Source organism: Nyctereutes procyonoides, unplaced genomic scaffold, assembly GCF_905146905.1.
Source record: "Nyctereutes procyonoides isolate TBG_1078 unplaced genomic scaffold, NYPRO_anot_genome, whole genome shotgun sequence".
In the NCBI taxonomy this organism is placed as follows: Eukaryota; Metazoa; Chordata; class Mammalia; order Carnivora; family Canidae; genus Nyctereutes; species Nyctereutes procyonoides.
In genome coordinates this window covers 57,153,787-57,161,525 of record NW_026575126.1, presented here as the reverse complement: position 1 = coordinate 57,161,525, position 7,739 = coordinate 57,153,787, and positions in this window count along the sequence as shown.

Sequence of the window (7,739 nt, the reverse complement as noted above, 5' to 3'; positions counted from 1 at the left end):
GTCAAATAAATAAATAAAATCTTAAGAAAAAAATGTTCATGTCCAAAATCCAGGAATTTAACTGCTGGGTATAGTCTGGAGAGAAACTTCTCTTGCTTGTGTACAAGGAAACATATACAAGGATATTTCCCATTGGTAACAGGGAAAAAGGGAACTATTTAAATGTCTATTATCAGGGAGTAGATAAATAAAAAAATGGTATAGTCATACTATAGAATACCATCCAGCAGTTAAAAAATCAATAAACTAGATCAATGTATACTATCCTGAAGAGATCTCAAATACACAAAGTTGACTAAAAAAGGCAAATTTGCAAAATGATACATAAAGTATGATGTCACAGACTGAGAGACATGATTTTTAGAAGTGTGGATTCTGGGAGTAGTGCAGAAAGGAGAGGGGATATATTTGAGACTAGAGCAATCTTCAATCTTTGGTCCAAACTCAACATTTTGTTTAAACTCTCCTCACTTCTGACACCATTCTTACCACTGCCTTCCTATTTTCCCTTCCAACGCATTCCTTATCTCCCTCCCTCTCTCCTAGAATCCCCTAATCTAGGTTCAAGAGTGGGTTTCAGAGAAACTATAAATCTCCTAACATCATAAAGTAAAATTTTTACATTTATGAGTATTTTTCCTGGGGAATGGGCCCATAGCTTTCATCAGATTCTCAGAGAGGTCAGCATCCCATAAGATGAAAATTCAAGAGAAAAAAATTTTCATACAATACACATAACTCCAATATAGTTTCCTTGGTCTATCTTGCCCTGGAAGTAAGAGTCATTTCTCATCAGAAGAAAAAAATATATATAAAAGAGAAAAAATGTAAAGTGATTTGTTCTGACCCTGTTTCCACTAGCCCTGTGCCCTGGGAGAAAGTGCCCCGCCTTTGGAAACATAAACATCTCTATCCTTCCCGGCATTCCAGGCCTCTCATCCATCACTCCAGTCAGGCTCTGGGCAGCAGCGACCAGCTTCCCCTTCTGGCATTCATGACCCTCTCCATCAGATGTCAGGGTCTGGCTCTGGCCAGCCTGTTGACTACTATGAAGATTTTTCTAACCCAGCTAAACAGCCTCTGTACCATTGAAGCTCTCCAGAGCTGGAGAAGCTACAAGAGAGAGGAAGGGACAACCAGTTTTGTAGAGGATGCTCCCACAGAGCACCTAAACCTGTAGGTCCAAGAGGAACTACATGGGTTCCCTAAAGCCTGGAGACCCTGGGATCTAAGTGGGCTCCTCTGTAACCCAACACTGTGGGTCCCTCTACTTCTATGTTCTAAACTCATAAATCAACAGGGGAAACCAGTGAGATAGGGACAGTTAACACACACACCTGGGGTCAACAGAGGGCCAGCCAGGCAGCTCTGTGGATCTTGGCTGGGCTTGCTCACATGTCTGGGGGTCAGCTGGCTGTCAGCTGATCAGGACTGCCTCTGCTGGGTGAATGGGCTAATTCAGCTCTGCGCCAAGGGTCTCTCACTCTGCAGTACACTAGCCTGGGCATGGTCCCATGGCAATGAGAAAAGTACAAGAGCTAGCAAGCACTGAGGGGATCTGAAGCCTCCGCTTGCATCACACCTGCAAATACCCCATTGGCTGAAGCAAGTCACAGGGCTGAGCCCAGAGTGAAGGGGAGCACTGATCACCCTCCTCACAGTGGGCAGGCACTGCAGCCAGGTGAGAGCCGGTATTTAGAGGTCAGGCTCTGCCTCTTATCAGGGATGTCTTTTAAATTCTCTGAGCAAATAATACACTACTTTCTCACTTATCTGGTTCATGAATTTTTTTTTCTTTTAATGTACTAATACACAGTCCACAATGGATTGGAGAAATAGGTATCTTAATACACTATTGGTGGGATATTACATTTTTAAAGGGCAACTGAATCATGCTTATGGTAGATTGAAAAAATAGCCTGTAACTCTTCTCCTCCCCTTTTCTTTCTTTCTTTAAATTTTATTTATTCAGGGCAGTCCCCGTGGCCCAGCAGTTTAGCGCCACCTTCGGCCCATGGTGTGATCCTGGAGACCTGGGATCTAGTCCCGCATTGGGCTCCCTGCATGGAGCCTGCTTCTCTCTCTGCCTGTGTCTCTGCCTCTCTCTTTGTGTCTGTCATGAGTAAAAAATAAAATCTTTTAAACGTTTTTAAAAAAATAAAATCTCTTAATTTTTTTAAAAAATTAAATAATAAAATAAATTTTATTTATTTATTTGACAGAAAGAGAGAGAGAGAGCACAAGCAGGGGGTACGACAGACATAAGAGGGAGAAGAAGGCTCCCCACTGAGCAGGGAGCCCGATGTAGGGCTCAATCCCAGGAACCTCTGCCAAAGGCAGAGGCTTAACCAACTGCGCCAACCAGGTGTCCCTCCTCCCCTTTTCAATGTGACTTTGCAACTCTTCCCACCAAGAATGTGGGTTAGTCATGTGACTTGCTTAGGCCAAAGGAATGACAGCAAAGGTGATACACAGAAGTTTTAATGGCACTTGTACATTGTGAATTGCCAATTCCACTGAGCTTAGAAGATACAATATGATGAACCTGAGCCAACCAGCCTGCTATTGGATGAGAGGCCATGTGAAGGAAAACCAAGGTACCTCAGTGGACCTGTGTGGACAGACACAAGCCAGGCTGAAATCAGCCTCGCCTGGCCTAGAACAGAAAAACCACCCAGCAGAGCCTGGCCACATTACCAAATCCCAGAATTCCAGAATGAGTGGATAAAAGATGCCAATTCATTTCATCATATTCTCCTAAGGGTGCTTTCCAGAAGTGGAGTAACCAGGTAGCTTCATTCAACAAATAATCTATTATGCCCCTACTCTCATGTGTAGGATTGTTCTAAGCACTGACAATGTACCAATGAAAAGAAAAGAATATGAAAAATGTTCCTGTCCTCATGAAGTTTGCTTTCTAGGGTTAAGACAAATTTTAATAATAACCAAGTACAATATACTGTCTGAGCAAAAGTAATAAGCACTCTGGGAAGCAATAATAATAACATATGATGCCATGTTCCAGGCACCATTTGAATGAGAGGAGGGAGGGCTGAAAGGAATGCAATATTATAGGAGAAAGCCAGAGAAGGTGACATTTGAATCAAGATCTGAAAGGTAAGAGATATCACCTTGATATGTACAGGAAGAGCCTTCTGGTTAAAGGAAACAGCAAGGGCAAAGGTGGGCTGGAGCCAGGGCAGAGGGTGGGATTCGAGGTCAGAGTTGTGAAAGGGTGGGGTGCAGGTTGTGTGGGCCTGATAGGTACTGTTGGCAGTCTTATATAAAACTTCTGTACACTTCTAATTTTTTTAACCAAGTGTGTGTGTTCCTTTCAAAAAAATAATTTTAAAGAAGTATATAGAGCAAAAACAAATAGCAATCCTGAGCTGCACTCCCAGATTCCAATATTAGTGGATCCAACATGTATTTTATCATAATCCTTGGCCATGCATTCTTAGAACTCCTGGGAGTCTGCAAGAGAGTCCTGTCATTTTTGGGCACAGGATGCCCTCTGCTGTTAGCTTCTGGATTGACACTCACAAGTATCACCTGAAGGAGCAAGGTCACCATCCCAGTGGAAAAAAAACATAACTAGTTCATGGAGGACCTCTGTCTTTCTTGCCAGTAAGCTTGACTATGTCAGGAAACCCTTGAAAGACAGGATAGGGGATCCCTGGGTGGCGCGGCGGTTTGGCGCCTGCCTTTGGCCCAGGGCGCGATCCTGGAGACCCAGGATCGAATCCCATGTCGGGCTCCCGGTGCATGGAGCCTGCTTCTCCCTCTGCCTATGTCTCTGCCAATCTCTCTCTCTCTCTCTGTGACTATCATAAATAAATAAAAATTTAAAAAAAAAAAGAAAGACAGGATAGGAGAAGACATCTCCTAATCTTTACACATTCATTTTCCATACACATATTTGACTTCTTAAAGGACTCAAAATTTACCCACTTGCTCATTGGATCCTCTGCAAACTCCCGCGTGGCAAGCCATGCCAGATGCTATTAGCCCATTTTGCAGATGAGAGAATGGATGCTGGGAGGCTATGAAACACGCACTCCACCTCATTAGCCAGTGCATGCATAAAACCAGGATAAAAGTCAGGGCCTCCCAACCTCCACTCCAGTCTGGCTGAAATCCAACACAGGGTAGGTGGCTTACTCAAAGACACAAAGGTGAACCAGAGGGGCAGCTGGGTGGTTCAGTTGGTTGAGCATCTGGCTTTGATTTCGGCTCAGGTCATGATGTCAGAGTTGTGAGATGGAGCTCCACATAGGGCTCCATGCTCAGTGGGGAGTGTGCTCAAGATTCTCTCTTGCTCTCCCTCTCCCCCACTCTCACACACACTGTCTCCCTTTCTCTCTCTCTCTCTCTCTCTCAAATAAATAAATAAATCTTTGGGGGGAAAAGCAAACAATGTGAAGCCACAAATCCATTATAAAAAGCTGTGAGTTGTCATTACCCCCAGCCAAGACTCCCTGTTGTGGTCCCTCCTGCCCCAGTCTGAGGCTCCATCTGATTTTTTTTTTAACTTTTATTTATTAATGATAGTCACACAGAGAGAGAGAGAGAGAGGCAGAGACACAGGCAGATGGAGAAGCAGGCTCCATGCACCAGGAGCCCGACGTGGGATTCGATCCCGGGTCTCCAGGATCGCGCCCTGGGCCAAAGACAGGCGCCAAACCGCTGCGCCACCCAGGGATCCTCTCCATCTGATTCTCTCCCTGCCCCTATTTCCACTCAGGAAGGATCCACGGAAGGTGTACTCAAGGAACCCTTGCAGTTTGGCCAAGGGTGACACAAAGGAAAGCGGGGAACAGACAAACATGAGCAATCTTTATGGATGCCTGATGGGACAGAGGAGAGGATATGGGCTCAGCAATGCTAAGGAACTGTGTAAGCTCCCCTAGGACATGGACACAAGTGCAAGAAAGAAAATGAGGAACTGACTGAGAGTAATTGGAATTGAGTGAGAAAAGCTGGAATTGAAAGAACTTCATTCAAATTGACTAAGATTACAGTCCAACCTTCCCCACAGTGGGACTCAGAACAGAAACCAAGCCAGAGTATCTAACTGAAAGGAGGTGACGTGTTTGCACACTGGAGGGCTGTAGCCTGAGGAATGTGTGCCCACTAAAAACAAGAGAAATAGCCCTGAAGCTGAACTCAAAAGACCTGCATTCCAATCCTGCCTTCCCCACTGAGATGGAGGTGGTTTAAGACAGATGCCTTCCCTTGCAGTTTACATTCACGATGCTTGATGCCTCGAGGGGCTCTGCTGAGGATCACATGAAGCAGGGAATGTAACCCTGCCCGGAAACACTAAACACTGTGAGAAGCCACCAAAGGACAAATGTGACCCCTCTCAAAAAAGAAAAAAAAAAAAAAAAAAAAAAGATCATATGACTCTGCTCTAAAGTAGGTGGTAACTGAAGGGCTTTTTTGTTTACTAAAAGCAAACTATTTTTATTCTTCTATACTGGTCTCTGGCAAATGTGAAGGTAGTAGTGATAAAAGGCTGTGGTTTGCAAGTTTGGATACAAAAGCCAGGAGGGATCTAACTTATCAGTTCTGAGATAGAGGAAGAGAGGACAATTCTCAAGGAAGGTGAAGGAGAGGGGGTGGCTGGAGTCTGATGCTCTCTGGAAGCTTAGGCCAAGGAGAAACAGGCTAGGAGATTCATGGCAGTGAGCATTTTTTGAAGTTGTGTGCTGTATGAAGTATCATGCAAAATTCTCTGCTGCTTCCCTACGAAATCTTCAGTAAGATCTGCACTGCTTACTAATGCTTAAGGAAGTGTGATTTCTTTTTCAGGGGATGTAAAGAAATCCCAAATCCTGCTTTAACTGTCTCACAAGGTGAAAACTAAAGTAACTCATAATGAGAAGCCAGAATCCAGACTGTGGGGACATCCTCGGCCTCAGGAATTTCAAAACTACAGAGAACAGGACATCTTTATTGCAGAAAACATTAAAATATAGTCTGATAAATATGCTAAAGGCTATTCCAGAAATATACAAAGTATTATATTACACATTGGAGAGAGTAACTAGCTCTACCTGAGAAATCGAAGAACGTTTCACAAGGTAAAATGCTAGTTGGACAGATGGAGAAGTAAAGAGGAAATCATTCCGTTAGAGCTAATACAGTCTGCCTCGAAATAGTCATGTCTCTCTTGACTGCTGTGGACAACACAGGAAAAGAGGGCAGAGACTTAGGAAAGCGTATCGGCTGAAATGAATGAACAGGCAATAAATTAGAGTGCTTAAAAAGAAAATACAGATGAAAAAAGAAATCATGAACTGTTTCATAACTGTGAGATTAGATTAACAACATGAAGAAAGTATTAAACTAAGCAAAGAGGTTTATGTTGGTGATGACAAAGGTACAGGCCACATGAAGATCTAACCATTATAAATATTTATATACCAGGGGCTCCTGGGTGGCACAGTTCATTAAGTAACTGACTCTTGATTCCAGCTCAGGTCATGATCTCAAGGTGGTGAGACTGCAGTCTGGGGTCAGACTCCATGCTGGGCATGAAACCTACTCAGGATTCTCTCTCCCTCTTCCTCTGTTTCTCACTCTCTACAATAAAATAAGTGTTTACATACTAAATAACATGCCTTCACAATGCTTCTTACAGCAAAGACAGCAGAACCTACAAGAACAAGACAAAAATGCAAAGGCACTAAGCATTCATTCCATTTTCCTAGCCCATGACAGATCAAGTAGATAAAGAATAAGTAATGATAAAAAGTTCACCAAAAAACATAGCCTATGAGTATGAGCTTATAAATATAAGCATAAACCTGAATATTCAGTCAAAAACTGTTTATTGAGGACCTACTATGTGCCCAGTGTTATTCTAGTTAATAGAAGTTAATAAAACAGAAATAAATCCCCATGGTTGGGGACTTATATTCAGTGCAGAAAGATAGGATTACTAGGTCAAGGTGATATCTGCCACATTTCTCAACTCTATTTCTCAACTATTACTATTTTTCTTTTTATAAAAAATAAATTTATTTTGGGGAGATACTCTGAGATTCTGTAAGTGTCTTATTTCTCATCATACATTTACGTACTAGTTTTAACATCCACTGCTGATTTTTGCCTAAAAAAATTATGACTGTCATGATTACCAAAGAGTGATTTTCTTCTGATTCTTTCACTGCTTCCATATTTACCAGTTGCAATTCAACTGTAAGCAAAAGGTTTCCCTCCTCTATTTATCTAGGTATATGGATAAATCTATTAAATCTATTTGGATTTGTAGATCCTTATCTAATGCTATAGATCATTATCCATTACTATTTATTTTTTATTTATTTGGTTGTTCAAACTATCCCCAGTTTGGCCAGTGCAGGCCCCTCAAAACTGGCTCCTGAGTCTTTTTAACATATCCCCATCATTTTAGCTTCTTCCTAGCTTTCTGATATAACAAATATTATATATTCCCTGCTCTTGCTCTGGAATCAGCCATTTCTTTCAGAAGTTTTGATTCTTGGGGTGCCTGGGTGGCTCAGTTGGTTAAGTATCTGACTCTTGCTTTCTGCTCAGGTCATGATCTTAGGTGTGATATTGAGCCATGCTTTGAGCTCTGCACTCAGTGGGGAGTCTGCTTGAGATTCTCTCTCTCTCCCTCTCTCTGCCATCCTCGCCCCAAAAGTAAATTAATTTTTTTAAAAGAAGTTTTGATTCTTTTGATTGGGAGAATTGGATTTAAACACTATGAT